The 13,923-nt window shown below is 44.8% G+C and overlaps 1 protein-coding gene across 42 annotated transcripts in view; it reads left to right on the top strand.

Moving 5' to 3' along the window:
• SGMS1 (sphingomyelin synthase 1) overlaps positions 1 to 13,923 on the top strand; it is a 324,245-nt gene that overhangs the window by 15,604 nt on the left and 294,718 nt on the right. For 7 of the 42 annotated variants that reach the window (XM_070781225.1, XM_070781212.1, XM_070781230.1 and 4 more), the window contains exon 2: positions 6,893 to 7,042. The exons of 32 other annotated variants lie outside the window; for them this stretch is intronic. The gene's annotated coding sequence lies outside the window, so the exon portion shown is untranslated. Of the gene's footprint in view, positions 1 to 568; positions 703 to 6,892; positions 7,043 to 13,923 lie in introns of all 42 variants that reach the window. 3 more of the 42 variants (XM_070781220.1, XM_070781235.1, XM_070781214.1) reach the window with 2 other exon arrangements.

Here is a 13,923-nt window from a genome sequence, read left to right as displayed (position 1 = left end):
GAGGCCAGAAGGGCAGAGACTATTGCTCTGAGGGAAACCAGGAGGGATGGGCAGGCTGGGTGAGTGGAAGAGGAGAGGAGAGCCTCCGGCCGGCCTGCTCGGTATCCTGAGAGAAACATTTTGTCCTGAGGGAAAATCCGTGGCCTTTAGCCTGAGACAGGCTGCTGCGGTCACCTGAGACCAAGAGAGGGCAAGAGGGGACAGGTGCTGTCCTTTTGAGGCATGGACCTTCTCCTGTGGGAAATGGCAGTATTAAGCACTGCGTCACAGTGTTGTCACCTGAGGCCCTTGGTGCATGCAGGAGGCTGTGGGGGGCTGCTTCCTGGCTGTGAGGTGACGGAGGTGGTGGCAGAGGGTTACGGTTGTCCATGCGCTTGACTAGGGGGTCCATGAGGGAGACTGAGAGCTGGTGCCCTGGGACTGTCCGTCTGTCCCCAGCTCAGTGGCCGTGAGCTGCTGGGATTTTTTTACCTTGCGGTCTGTCATCCGATCCCTTGTTTTTCTTCCTCGTCTTATCCCAGAGCCTGTGCCCGTTCCCCGCGTTTGACCTCAGTCTCCTTACCCGAAGGTCCCAGGTGCACAGAATGGCCCATGCATGTCGCTGCCCTCCGTGGGAGCCTCCGTGGCAGCTTCGGTCTCTGGTATAGGCCTTCAGACTCACTGGGACCAGCATCTCCGGCTTGGACGAGGCTGAGGATACAGGTGTGAACAAAGTCTCTGTGTGCGTGGAGTGTTCTTGGTGACAGGGTGAACACCACGGTCAAGGTAGCAAGTGTGAGGCCTGGCAGCAGGTCGGGAGTCAAAGCCTTCCTGTGCCGTGGAAGGGCTCTGTGCCCCTCAGAGGGTGGGTCGTCGGCATCTGCTGCACTGCCACTCTTTGTGCAGTGACACCTGAGTTCCTTTGAAAGGCCCTGGAGAGTTAGCAGCAGTTGTGCTGAGCTGACTTCCAGGTTTCCAAGGGGCCCTGGACATGGTGGACTTTCCCCTCCCTCTGATTTTAGAGACAGAGATAGGGTCGCATGAACACCCCAGGAATATCTCAGGCCTCCTTTTGGCCATGGGTTTGAAGACCCAATCAGTGGTTCGGGGGTTCTTATCGGGGTCCATAGGTGAATTTCAGGAAGCCACTTAAATCCGGTTTGTCATTCTGGGTGTGCATTTTTCTGGCGAGAGTGTCTAAAGCTTTCATTAAATCCACCGGGAAGAGCTCTGAAAGGTTTATTTTTATGAAAGTGGATGAAAAGATAGAATTGGGCCATTGAGGGCTTCTCCTTATTGCTGTCTGTCCCCCTTTTAGAGGAACTAATGAGATGTGATTTGCCTAAAGCGGGGAGGCAGACACAGGCTGAGAGCCTCAGCACAGTTATCTGGGACTTGACATTGCTATGTCTTATGGTGGGAACACATTCAGTTATTCCTCTGGGAGAAAAGAAGCACAAGATGAAGCTAGCATGGTGGAAGACCAGCCAGCTCCCTGGCAGAGGAGGAGGGGAGGCGTGTGTGATGCTGCAGTGCGCTTTTGTCCTCCACGGAGCAGGAGAAGGCTGAGCCTCGGGAGGAGAGCAGACCACTTGAGCAGATACTGCTTCTCAGATTTCTGGGTCTGATGGGTACACAGGTCTAGAGAGGACAGTGTAGGACTTTGGCTGTTGATGTCAAAGTCTCCTGTCTTAGGAGACTCCTCTGCTTGAGACTTCCACAGTAGTTTACCCAAATAATAGAGTTCATGACAGTTGGTGCTCAAGATGAGGGTAACTTTAAGAGGAAAGGCATTAATCCTGTTATTTGATTCAGCAATTCTACTCTAGGGGTTTATTTTAAGAAATAATTAAGACCATTATTTATCACAGAGATGTTTGTCATAGTGAAAAGTTGAAAAGCTAGTATACAACAGTTTGGGGTTGGTTAAGCAAATGACACATATCCAAATAATGGAATACTGGGCAACCCTTAAAAAGAAGATTACCAGAGGAATATTTGTAGAAAGTTTTCCAAAACACATTGTTATGTATAAAGAGTTCTATACAGCATTCGTGAGAAATACACTCTTCAGAAAACACTGGTTGGGAGCCTCCTATGCGCCAGGAGCCCTGCCGGGTGCTGGTGACACAGGGATAAACTAGGCAGATATGGTTCCTGCTCTTTGACTAGCGTACAGTATCCTAGCAAAATAGTCAAGCCATATCGACTCTCTCATTAAGTTTTATAAATGCTCATAAGAGGACTATAAAAACAGTGACTCCTTAACAGACACGATCAACCACCTGTGAAGTCAGATTTTGTCCATTATACCCGTTACTGGCTACATCCTTGACCTGAAATCACTGATTTTCTGGCGAGCTTGAGGTCAGTCACTGAGATGTGTTACTGATAACGCCTTCATGTTAAACCATCTTCCCTTCGCCACTGCAGTGTGAGGCTCTGCGGGTGAGAGGGTGGTGAAGCCACCGTCATACGGGGAATGGGGCACTTTTCTGCTCTCCCTTCTGGCTTCCGTTCTCAGGGCTCGAGTTGTCACAAACCCAGTCAGCAGTCACCTGGAATCGCCTCTTGTTCACTGTCTCCTCTCGTGGGCCCCACCTCATTCTGACTTGGGCCCCTGACTTGCTGTCATCTGCGGTGTTTTTGCCACTACGTGGAGGAGTGCTTCATTCTTAGAAATCAAATAATTTCAATCCCTTCTTGGAGCCTGGCGAAGCCTGGACTGGAATCCGTTTATCCTGACGCCCAGATGGGCATCTTTTCGACGAGGCAGCAGTGTGGCTGCTCCCAGTCACCCAGGGACAGCTCTTCCAAGCAGGTCTGTGCCCAACACCAGCCTGCATTTCAAATTGGTGGCCCCACAAAGCTTCAAGAAAGCTAGATTCCTTCAAAGACAAACGGGCAGCAGGTTTCTTGAGGAAGAGGAATTGAATCACTGAATCTGGTAGTGTGGCTGCCTGTCCCAGTATTGAGACCCAGTCAGACTGTCATTTGGTGAGCATGTGAAAGGGCTGCATTCTTGGCCAAACCCTGGGAGCTTCTACCGTGTGCGAGCAGGCCAGCTCCTGGGATCCACACAGGAAGGCATGTGGGTCTTTGCTGTCAGGGGTCCCTCTCCAGACAGAGCAGTCGAGATGGGCCTGACGACCACGCACTTGAGTGGATAAGATGCCCAGCAGGGAGTCAGGACGCATAGGTTCCAGTCCAGGCTTCGCCAGGCTCCAGAAAGGGATTGAAACTAGATGATTTCTAAGAATGAAGCGTTCCTCCACATGGTGGCAAACACCATAGACGACAGCAAGCCAGGGCCTGAGTCAGAGTGAGGTGGGGCCCGTGTGACGAAAATGCGGTCACAGGGACTCTTAACAGTTTGGGCTAAAATGTTCAGGAAGGCAATCCCTGGGAAGGGTGGCTTTGAGGGCAGGATCCCTGCTGCTGCTGCTGCTGCTAAGTTGCCTCACTCGTGTCCAACTCTGTGCGACCCCATAGATGGCAGCCCATCAGGCTTCCCGTCCCTGGGATTCTCCAGGCGAGAACGCTGGAGTGGGTTGCCATTTCCTTCTCCAATGCATGCAAGTGAAAGCGAAAGTGAAGTCGCTCAGTCCTGTCCGACTCTTAGTGACCCCGTGGACTGCAGCCTACCAGGCTCCTCCGTCCATGGGATTTTCCAGGCAAGAGTACTAGGGTCACAGCTACTGTCAGAGTCCATGTGAAGGTAACTGCTGGAGGCAGGGGGCAGCCTGTGCTGGCTGTTCAAGGCTGCTCAGCATTTATTTGCCTTTTAACCTAAATTTGGCTTCTCTTTTTAGAAAAACTTTTTCACCTTCTCCTCCTCCTCCTCCTCTCCCCATCTTAGCCTGTTCCTTCCCTTTCTCTCTGACTCCTTTTGCTCCTCTTTCATTTAGAAAATATATAAGCAGAAAGAATATCCTTCATAATCCCACTACCCAGAGATAACTATTAATACTGTTGTTTGGATGTGTTTCCCTTCCATTTTTTCTGTAAATACTAGATGTGCACATTGAATAAACATTTTCACCAAATGCCCAAGGATGGAAATGTTAAAATCTAAATATCACTGTTTCTAAAATTGACTTCTGAGATATGGAATATAAATCTGAAATTTTATAAATGTTATTAACAATGCTAATATGAAAAATTATAACAGAGTTTGACATTAGGCCACAAGAACTTCATTTTTCAGCATGTATGATCAGTGTTGTGAACATTTTTGAACCTGGGTAGGTGTTGACTTTCAGCTGAGGTGGAGGAGGTAGGAGCAAGGCTTTTATTCATTTATTTTATTTATTTGGTTTGGTTTTTGAATTGTTTTTTATTATTTTGGCTAGCTGTCCATCTAAGATGCTGTAAGGGGTAGTTTGTATCCAGCTTACTGAACTTTTGAGCAATGACTGGCATTTCCTCTTTAACTCCTGGACATAAAGATTTCCTTGGTGATATTACAGTTTCCTTTGAAGTTATCCCTCACCCTGGCTTAGTGTGATATGCAGAGGAGAATATGTCTAGATGATCTCAGAAGCAGAAATAAAATCTTATACACATTTTCCTTTGATATTTTGGCCTGTGATTGCCGCTTCCCACAGCCAGCTGAGAGAATAGCGCATCCCTAAGCCTGGGCTCTGGAAGTGTGGCAGTGGGGCAGTGTAATTGGCTTTTAAGATAACAAAGCTGTTTTCCAGATCTCCATCTGCATCTCAGCTTTCACTACCTGCACACCAATTTCAGCATCTCCCCTGGGGAAGAATGACAAAAGAATCTTTACGGAGGTAATATGTGAGAAATGTTTGCTCCTTCAAGGCAGCTCAGTTCCCAACAATCGACTACTTTGCCTACAAGCAACCCTGGGTTGTCAGCAAGCGGGCTTTTTGATATTGTTAGTAAGTGTCCTGTGTCAATGCTGTTATCTGCAAAGTGCAGTGTTAGAATTTCCTTTTATGCAAACAGCCTTTTCAAATATGTAATAACCAGCCTTCCCATCCCGTCTTTGAACATCTTGTGTAAGTACATGACAGAATCCCTTGGGCGTCACATGGTTTGCCTTCGGGTGGAGGAGTGTTTTCTTCTGAGGTATGCTTCTGGAATGCTCCCCAGCATTTGGAAATGAGTCTTTGGATGTTAACAGGAACTGTCTGAAGGCTGTGCCTTGTTCATGTTGCTGATGCTGCCATGCTGATGTGTAACCTGAGTGGTGAAGCAGTCACTGATCACATGCCTGCTCACGAATGCTAGGAATGACGTTTGAAGAAAGCCTTCTGCTCTTTGGCCTTCTATGTTAAAATCAAAGATGGGACTTCAGCCAAGAATGGTTACTGGAGACAATTGCATTGGATCCTCAAACAGAAATATATGTATATATATTGTATTTGTATAGGTCTAAAATATATTTCTAAGATGTGACTAAGCAAATCTATAGTTTGCTTTTAGAAAGTACAAACATCTTTTATTTATTATTCTAATTATGGTAAAATATACATAACTTAAAATTTACCATTTTAACCATTTTTGAGTGTACAATTCAGTGGCATTAAGGACATTCACACTTACATACAACCAATACTACCATCTGTCTTCAGAATGTTTCCATCATCCCAAGCTGAAACTTTGTGCCCATTAAATAATAACGTTCCATTCCCTCCCCCCTCTATCCTCTGGCTATTCTACTTGCTCTATGAATTTGACTATTCTAGGTACCTCATATAAATGAAATAATACAGTATTTGTCCTTATATATGGCTTATTTCATGTAGCATGTTTTCAGGATTCACCCATACTATAGCATATATGAGAATTTACTTTCTTTTTAAGGCTTAATAATATTCTATTGTATGTAGACACCGTACTTTTCTGTTTGTCTGTTGGTGGACGCTGGGATTGCTTCTGGGACGTTGCTTCTACCTTTTAGTGTGAATAATGCTGCTGCTGTGAATTTCTTGGAGTGAATCATCTTTAAATAGACTTTAAAAAAAGAAAAATCTGTGCCATTTTGTGATCAGTTTTATTAGAGGGCTACCACGTCCAAGTTTGGTCCAGGAAATGCCTACCTCACAGACATGAAAAACACCCAAGTACTTTCAACAGCGTTCAGCTGAAAGCTTTAGTGTTTGCTTGAGGTCAAGAGAGCAGTTTCATAGGAGTTGTGAGCGGTCTCGTCAGCGGACTTGGCAGCAGCCTTGAGTGAGGCCTGTCAGGGTTCTTGGAAAACAGCCTGATGTTTTCATACCTTTTGCCTTGCTAGCTTTGCCTGTCAGTACCTCAAGAAGGAAAAATCTGGCAGTAGCCCTGCTTCCTCAGCTCAGTCTTAGCTGCTGAAAGTCTCATTTGAACCCTTTCTGGATATATAGATAGGGTTTATGTAAGGGGTTTGCTCTTCAGTGAGCCTGTCTCTCTGTCTGGAGGGGAGCTCAGGGTCTGGGCTGCAGGCTCTGTGTATCCCACAAGCCCTCTAAATTTAAACTTACATATTTTTCAAGTCAGTGTGGTAGGGGAGGTCTGCTGGAGAATATAGGGCAGCAGACTCTCCCCTGACTCCATTCAGTGGGCCCCTGGTTTAGTGGTGTCTGGTCATCCTTCAATGACATCTGCGATAATTTCTGGAGAAGTGGGAAATTGAGGTTCGTTTCCTGTTTTGTGGAAAAAGAAGTGAAATGTTTTGTACTTTGCAGGGTAGATAACAGTTAACTGTAATTAACCACAGTTTAAATGAGGCCAGTCAAGTCTGTTTGCTTAAGCTGCTCATGTTTTCTCAAGACAAAGGATGTATCTGAACCCTGTCCATGAGTTTACTGGTAGCATTGTGGATTAAAAATATATATTTATTTTGTTTTATTTCTTTGGCTGTACTGGGCCTTACTTGTGGCACTCAAGATTTTTTTTTTTTTTTTTTTTTTAGTCGTGACATGGGAACTCTTACCTGTGCCTCGTGGGATCTAGTTCCCTGACCAGCGATCAAACCCAGGTCGCCTGCATTGGGAGTATAGAGTCTTAGCCACTGGGCCACTGGCGAAGTCCTAGCATTGTGAATTATAGTTTTATACTAAAGGTCTGTTTCCTTACTGCATGCTCTTTCTTTTTGTTCAATTAATTGTTGTCATTTCTCCTGGTCTTTTTAGTGACACATATGTGTATAGGTTTGTAGAGCTGTGGAATAGATTTTAAAAGGTCCTCGATTTTAATAGGTGATCTCTGGAACAAAATAACATACATGTTTAATCCTCAGTCGTATAATTTTTATATGCAAAAGAGACTGATGGTCTCTTTTGACCATCAGTCAAATATTCTACTTCAAAGAATAATTGTAATACTGTCTGAATCAATTTTTTGATTCAAAATACAAGATATAATTAGGGATGTGTCTTTAGGAAAAAAAGATAATTGGGGTCTTTTTGTGTCATTAACATTTTGAGTGTGGCTCACTTACCTGGCAGTGTGTCGGGTATCTAGGCAAAAGCTTCTTTATCTTCCTTCTTGACTGTCAGGGAGCTCCTTTCTCTCGTTTCCTTTTCCTTCTTTGGTTCTTGGGGACTCCGTGTATTCCTGTTCTCTGATCTTCCCAATTGTTCCTTCTCTGACTCCTTCCCTATTTCCTCTACCTGATTTGTATGTACGTGTGCATGTTTCCTGAGGTACGACCCTCAAGTCTCCTTGCTCAGCAGCTTGGCCTATGCAGATTCCTGCAAGGGGCCACTTCCCTTTCTCAGAGGTGGGATGGAGGAGGTTGGGGTCCACCTGGTAGAAGGAGCTCTCGTTCCTTATAGTTTGGGACATGTGGTCAGAGTAGTTTAGGTCCTGATACCCAGACTGTGTGGGAAGAAGTGGCGGAGAAAGTGCAGACCTGTTTGTACCTAGGTCTCTATTTTAGGAGTAAATTTATTGATATATAGATTAAATTTGATCGTTCCATTTTCTAATTTGTATTTCATTTCCAGACTTGTTAATGCTACTACTACTGGAATAAGCAGCGGTCTGTATTTCAAATTTAATGCTCTTCCTAATTTTTGAGAATTCAGTAAATAATAAAATCTCAGCCTGCTCACAAAGGCTCTGGTTTGTCTTATTCCTCTGTTGACATGTAGAGGGTGAGTTTTGTACACTGTCCACAGTAAGAAATGTTTAAAGATAGATAGTATTAGAAAGTGACTTTAAGAATTCATTTTTTTCCTCTCATCGATTTGTTGCCATTGCATCTTTAAGATCCCTTCAGATGTTATGGCTGTTTAAAATAGTTACACAGTATTTCTTTTATGACTGTAGAGGATTGTACAGTTGAGTTCTTTACCACTCAATTTTGCTTATTACTTTGAGTTAACATTTGGAGGTACTATTTCTGACACTGTATACTTCAAGACTATAGTTTCTTGGATTTTTTTTTTTTTTAATTTACTAAACTGCCTGGTGGAGATTTTCTTTATCAGATTCACTCATTTGTGGAGCCCAGATGTTTATGAAAAATGAAAGGGAATATCGACTATTGGAAGGCACACAGCACGGTGTAATGAAAGTAAAATCAGGGCTTTGAGTCTTGGCAGAGATGGGTTTGGGTGCCTGCTCTGCCATCCCTGACAGCAGGATGTTGATCTAATGGCTTGAATTATTTGAATCTTAATTGTCACATCTGTAAAATGGGGGCAATAAGGCTCATCTCACAGAGTCACGATGGGGTCGTGTCTGTAAACGCCCAGCACATCGCGGATGTAGAGTAAATGGTAGTGATTGATAATAGCACTTCCTCTCCTGAGGCCAAAATGTACTAGAAAGTGACTATAGTTTTCTGTTATTTTCTTTTATCATTTACCATTTTTGAGGGTATGGAGGTAGAAATGAGGAAAGTCTAGAGTGACTTGAGAACCTCATTTTATTGTTGGATTAAATTTATATCATCTACGTGTGTGCATTTCTTTCTTTCCCCTGATTGCTTCTTTCCCCCGCCTGTGAAATATGGTGTTAAAAACAAGTTACAGTAAGATTTTCTCTGTATAGAACCTTTGTAAATGAATCAGTCTGACTAGCTAGTTCCTTCCCCAGGGAGTAGAGGCTTTTCACTTATTTTTTCCTCATTTTAAATATTTTTATTATGAAAATATTTTGAACAACTAGAAAACAGAATAATATAATGAACCCTCAATTTTGTTGGGTGTTTGTTTGATGTGTTTTGGTGTACATATGTTATTATTATTATTAGTTTAAATATCCTATCTCCACTGGACTATAAGTTCAGAGACCTTGCTGTCTGGTGCCTAAGACAGTGCTAGGTGAGCGACAGGCTCCAGATAAGCTCTGTGCGTCCTTCTCCAGGGCCTGGCCCTCTCTTCTTTCCAGAGGTAACACTGGTAGGAGAGCAAGGAGGAGGAGAAATATCATGCTGGGTTTAGCCAGTGATACAAATATGTGTAAAATCAGGACCACCCTTGAGGATTTCAGTGCCATGATGTAAGATAGGACAGATGAATTCAGAAATAGCTCCTATAGAAATCAGAACATTCTCCCTGCGTTTGCAGAGCCACAGAGTAGCTGGTTATTGGAAGTAACTGTTGGAATGAACTTTAATGAGCATGGATGGGCCTGGACTCTGTAGGCTGACAGGACAGTTGAGCCTGAGCTCAGCAGTGGGAACAGTGTTTCCAGGGACTGGAAGGAGGTAGTTCAGGCCTGGACTCTGTTATTGGAAGGCAGTGGCAAAGAAGAGTAACGTGGCCGCGGAACAAGACTCCTGGGCTCTTACTACATGTAAGTCATATGACTAGGCCCTTAATGAGGCAGTGTAGTATTCTAGGTGAAAAACTGACTTTCTGGAAGCATACGATCCAGGATTAAAGTGAAGTTCCCTCTTTTGCTAACTGTGTGGCCTGAGGTAAGCCACGTAACCTCTCTGAGCGTCAAGTCCGATGTGAGGGCCGTTCCTATTTTGGCTAGTGAAGGTAAGAGCACTGAACTGAGTTCTTGCCCAGACCTTCCATCTTGCCTAGACACTCCATCTTACCTGTGGGAATTCACAGTAGGCAGGTAAATGTTGAAGAGTGTGACTTTTTGGTTGGTCACAAATGTACAGGATGACCTCAGACACGTGAATGCATGTATAATGACACAGCACAAGTGAACTCGCCGTGCCCGCCATGGCTGTACTTCTCGAGGGTCTTGTGAGAAGACCATCCTCTTCCAAGTCGTTAAGACAGAACCAGGGAGGCATCAAGAATTCCTGCCCTGTTACCCCCGTCTCTCCAGCCCCAGAGCAAGGTCCCTCCACCTCCTTACCATCTCTTGTGTTCGTCTGTATTCCCAAGGCCTCATTGCTGCTTGCCTGGATTTCTGTACGTACAGCGCTCCACCTCCTGCCCTGCCTTCGTTCCATTCTCCCAAATGTTGTCACAGTCCTTTTCCTCAGCTGCAAGGGTCACCATGTGAGTCCTGCTTAAATATGTCCATGCTTCCCAGTGCCCTCAGGAGAAAGCCTGAGCGTGAGTCTCCGCTGATGGCCCCTTGTCATCCTCTCAGGTACTCTTTCCCTTCCTGCGTGGGTCCTGCTTCCACACCTTCTGCCCACTTAGAATGCCTTTCCCCTGCTTGACTCATCTCATTTGTTCTCATGTTTCAAGACTTGACTCACCACCCTCCCAACCCACTCTGTGGTCCGGGCTGGGGTTTCCCCTACGCCTGCCTCCATTATGCCACCAAGCACACTGGGTTGTGATGGGCTACTTAGCTGTTTGCAGAGTGAACACGCTTGAGAGCACAGCCTGTTTTGTTAAAAAACAAAAACAAAAAAAAACTCATGCTTCTTTGTACCTAGCCTGGTGTCTGACACATTGACGGTTCTCAAAAAAGATTAGTGAAATATACATGGATAAGAAATTACTTTTTTATCTTCCTCAAACCAGGAGGACTGAAGCTGGGTAACCGAAACATTCTTCCTCCCCACCTTTCTGCCTGTATCCATTCCAGCATCTGCTCAACAGCCAGCTGTGACGGGGGAGAAGCATATGGTTGACTTGAAAGAGGCAGTTGGGATGTGACTGTGTGTGAAATACACTCACCTGCCCTCCCACCCCACCCCGTACAGGATGACAGTAATGACACCTCATGCTTGTTTTTTTATTTGTGTTCTCCTTAAGTGCCTCTGCAGACATGATCTCATCCGGTGCGAGGGGCTGTAGCCTGATTACTGTATGGGAGCACGCAATGATGACGACCCCTTCTTTGTAGATGCAGAGAGGGAGATAAGGAGTGAAGAATGTGCCCAAAGTTAGTGAGTCGTTAGTGGTGGAAGGGCTTCCCCAGTGGTCAAATGGTAAAGAATCCGCCTGCAGTGTGGGAGACCAGGTTTGATCGCTGGGTCAGGAAGGTGCCCTGGAGAAGGGAACGGCTACCCATTCCACTATTCTTGCCTGGAGCATTCCACGGGCAGAGAAGCCTGGTGGGCTTCATGAGATCTCAGAGTCGGACATGATTGAGCGAACTTCACTTCAGTCTAGTGGTGGAAGAGACCAGATTTTGAGCTGAAGTCGTTTGCTCTTTCTCCTTTTTTATAACTGGTAGAACTGGGTTGTCTCAGATTGATGTTTTCACCTGCTGCTGCTGCTGCTAAGTCGCTTCAGTCGTGTCCGACTCTGTGCGACCCCATAGACGGCAGCCCACCAGGCTTCCCCATCCCTGGGATTCTCCAGGCAAGAATACTGGAGTGGGTTGCCATTTCCTTCTCCAATGCATGAAAGTGAAAAGTCAAAGTGAAGTCACTTAGTCGTGTCCAACTCTTCGCGATCCCATGGACTGCAGCCCACCAGGCTCCTCCATCCATGGGATTTTCCAGGCAAGAGTACTGGAGTGGGGTGCCATCGCCTTCTCTTTTCACCTACAATCATTAAAAAGGAAGATTGGCTGAAGAGGTGGGGTTCTGAGGCCTGTTCTGGGCAGAAATGAAGAAGTTGCCTCGTTTCAGTTGATCAGTTTGGGAATATGATTGAATTCAAACAATTTTCCTGCTTCACAAGCCAATAAAGTGACAACAATAAAATCTTAGTCGTTTTTAAGGTGTACTCTTGACATTCTACTAAATCCTTTAAAAATGATTTTTTCATTTTCCTGTTTTGAAATTCTGGAGTCGTTGCATAAACTTATGCAGCACAAGAAAATGGCTTGCTAGCATTCAACAGTCACATTGTCGATTTCCAGGAATATCTAAATTTTGAAAAGTGCAGCCTCTGAAGTGGGCTATTGCAGAGGAACCACACCTACATGTTTACATTAAACTTTGGGCTTCTGACAGCAAAGGTGAAGGTAGCATGAGATTGAAAATGCAAGGGTAGAACAGTTAGGACACAAGATAAATTCAGACAAGCAGCGAGCCTTGTGTGGGGGTCTTTTACTTTGTTGGGGGACAGGGGGTTGAACACTCACTCTGTTGATCTCTGACAAATCTGTCTAGTTTGGTTGTCTTGTCATTCCTCATTCTCCTCAACTCTTTCAGCATTTGGTCACTGAGTTGTTCCAGCTCCCCCTACATTCCACCCGCATGCAACCTCTCTTCTCCTTCTTCTGCTGTGCGGTCTCGCCTGCTGCTGGTTGCTTCTACCACCATCACTCCGCCGTCCACACTCATCTGTGACTTCCTCATTGTTTTGGCCCCTGATGGTGTCTGTGTGGGTGCATAGCCACTTCTCTGTATCTGGGTATTTTTACTTATTTTTCCTGCTGTCTTCCCAGACTCGGTAGCTTAAAAACAAACTGACTTTGCAGTGTTTGTGGTGGAATGAACCTTTAAGATCATTTGCCTTGTTGTCTCATGCTAGAATTAAAAGGCTCAGGGAGGAGATGTGGCTTGTGTAGTTTCACAGTCATCAGTTAGTGAAATCAGGCTAGAACCAAGGTGAGAGCAAGGCTAGAAGGCCTCAGAGCTTCTGTGTTGATCCCTCCTCACACATTGACTCTTCATGGTCTCCTGAACCATCACTGTTCCCTCTGCAAGGGACTTCAGAGCTACTTGGCTTTCATGTGTCCCCTCCATCACCACAAACCAAATGTCAAGTATCCATTCACCAGGACTTACCAATTCTTTCTTATTGGTAAGAATTTCTATTGTAACAATTTCATTCTTTAATAATGAAAAAAAGTTTACCAATAGTGAAATTCTCTTTTTTGGAGCATGTAGTTCTGTGAGTTTTAACACATGCATATAAACGGAGTAGAGAATAACCCAGCACCTCTCAAACCCCCTGGTCCTGCTCGCCTCTTTGTAGTTAGACCTTCCTCCTCCCCCTGGCAACACTGATCTGTTCTCTCTCACCCTAGTTTGGCTTTTTCCAGAAAGTCATGTAAGTGGGACTGTGTAGTCTATCCCTTTGAAACTCGCTCCTTTCACTTAGCATAATGCCTTTGGGATTTATGCATGTTGCTGTGTGTATCAATAATTTGCCCTTTTTTATTATTAAGTGGAATTCCACAATATGGATATACCACAGTTCGTGTTCACTCATCATACCAGCAATGTGTGAGAATCCTAGTTGCTCTGAGTTTTTGTCAGCATTTTATATTGCCAGATTTTAAAATTTAGCTATTTTGATAGATGTGTAATGATACTGTGATTTTAATTTGCATTTCTTTCGTGATTAATGATGTTGAGCATCTTTTCATGCGTGCATTTGCTGTGCAGATTTGCCTGTTAGGTATATCTGTGCATCTTTCGTCCTTTATGATGTCTGTTTGACCCACATCGTATCATATCCCTATTCCATCGGTTATCGTGCCTGACTTTCTATGTCAGCATTGTTGCCCAGGCGCACAGTACACTCCAAGGTCAAGGCCTGAGCTGGGAACTTTGTATACGTAATCTCATTTTACGCTTATAAAACCCTTGTGAGGTGAGTGGTTGTCTTCTGTTTTTATGTTGAAGAGCCCATGTTCAACAGATATTTATTGAATGCCTACTGTATG

The sequence above is a fragment of the Bos indicus genome, chromosome 26 (assembly GCF_029378745.1).
Source record: "Bos indicus isolate NIAB-ARS_2022 breed Sahiwal x Tharparkar chromosome 26, NIAB-ARS_B.indTharparkar_mat_pri_1.0, whole genome shotgun sequence".
Taxonomy (NCBI): Eukaryota; Metazoa; Chordata; class Mammalia; order Artiodactyla; family Bovidae; genus Bos; species Bos indicus.
This window is presented reverse-complemented; position numbering and strand designations above follow the sequence as displayed.